This window comes from Elephantulus edwardii, unplaced genomic scaffold (genome assembly GCF_000299155.1).
Source record: "Elephantulus edwardii isolate Elephantulus edwardi_28Jun2011 unplaced genomic scaffold, EleEdw1.0 scaffold00225, whole genome shotgun sequence".
Lineage (NCBI taxonomy): Eukaryota > Metazoa > Chordata > Mammalia > Macroscelidea > Macroscelididae > Elephantulus > Elephantulus edwardii.
In genome coordinates this window covers 1037560-1039390 of record NW_006399975.1, presented here as the reverse complement: position 1 = coordinate 1039390, position 1831 = coordinate 1037560, and the positions used below count along the sequence as shown (strand labels likewise).

Sequence of the window (1831 nt, the reverse complement as noted above, 5' to 3'; positions counted from 1 at the left end):
TTTTGTGCTTCTAGTTATATTTACTCCCAAATATTTTATCTTGTGATTAGCTATTGTGAAGGGTATTGTTTTTCTTAGCTCCAGCTCTGTATTCTCTTTTAGAGAAATCCAACTGATTTTTGTATGTTGATCTTCTATCCTGCTACTTTGCTGAATTGGTCAACTATGTCCAATAGTTTTCTAGCTGAGTCTTTAGGGTTTTCAATGTATAATATCATGTCATCTGCATAGAGGGATAATTTTACCTCCTCTTTGCCAATTTGTATACCTCTTATGTCTTTCTCTTGTCTTATTACTATCTCTAAGACTTCTAATACAATATTGAATAAGAGAGGAGATAATGGGCATCCTTGCCTTGTTCCTGTTCTTAAAGAGAATGCCTTTAACCTCTCTCCATTGAGGACATTTAGTATATTCTTTTATCCAGGACATGGGTCTTGTCTTTAAAGGAGAGGTTTGTGCTATATAGCCCTTATTTACTAGTTTTCTATAATGTCAATAATATAAAATGGTTTTGAAAGATAGCCATCCTCTGTATAAAATACAAAGTGATGGCCCAGGTCCCACTGACGACAATGAGGCAGAAGCACTACCTGGAGCCTACGGTGCAGAAACTCCAAGCCAGCTGCCCGAGCCAGGCCCTCTATCTCCTATACTAAGAACACTTTTGAAGAAACATGTCCCCACTGTTTCCACCTGCTGGTGTTGGGCTCTAGAGTGCGTCTCAAGCCCAAGCTCAAAATGACACCCCAAATACAGAGACTTCTTACTCAAGAAGCAAAAGGTTATACACTCACTTTTAAAGAAGCAAAATTTGTGGAAAAGTACAGAGACTTCAACAGTGTATTGTTGATTACTTGTAAAACTTGCAACAGGACAGTTAAACATCATGATAAAAGTAGACGCTTTCTATCATCATTGACAAGCAATCCTAGCCCTCCTCAATCTTCTCTTAAGACACCCCGGAGAAAGAATCCAAGTTCTGCACACCCAAACCATGAGAGGTTTGGTTCCACAGGGAAGAGTCCGGCATTGATTTTCAGAACACCTATGTCTAGCCAGTCAACACCCACTTTCTCTTCTTCCAAGAATATAAGCAAAATGAAGAAACAGTTCTCTCAACTAAAATTGTTGCTCAGTCAACAGGAATCCCAGAAGAATCCATGGATGAACTTTTGAAATTTCTTGTCTTCCCTGCAAAGAATGGATTCTGGAAACACACATCTAATGTACTTTCCAAAGCTAAGTCAGAGAAACAACATTGTTTTAAAAACTTTTCATTGTTATTGAAATACAGAAATACTCGATTCAAGAGTAAACTCTCTTGGCATCATTTGCTGGTTATGGGAGAAAATACCTAATTGGAATGAATAAAATCTGCCTACCATTCAAGATGATTATGAGTATCAGGAAAATTAAAAATATTTAAAAGTTTCTGAGAAATGGTCAAGCTATATATAGATGTGGATTGTTATTTTCATATTCCTCTGCCTTAATTTTTGTATCATTTCTAAGAAAATTAAGACCTTTTTTGAGAGGGTTTATGAGCTTGTGAGGCTTTCTTCTGAGTATTTGTAACCTCATTGCTAATTCAGAAAAAGGATCAAGTGTGTATAATCTTAAATTCCCAGTAATCTAGCTGCAGAACCAGCCTAGTGAGATCTGCCCATTATTCCTGTTTTGAGTACAAAAGTAAGTACCTGGGACACAGTTGATTGTGTATGAATTACAGACATTTTTTAAAATTTTTTTATTTTTTTAAATTTAGTTTGTTTATTTTTCATTTCAATGAACATCTACAGAGATTTTGGAATTCCATTCATTCATTGTT

General features: G+C 35.9%; 1 pseudogene; it reads left to right on the top strand.

Annotated features, from left to right (window-relative positions):
* Positions 1–575: 575 nt before the first annotated feature.
* LOC102862776 overlaps positions 576–1831 on the top strand; it is a 5436-nt pseudogene continuing 4180 nt past the window's right edge.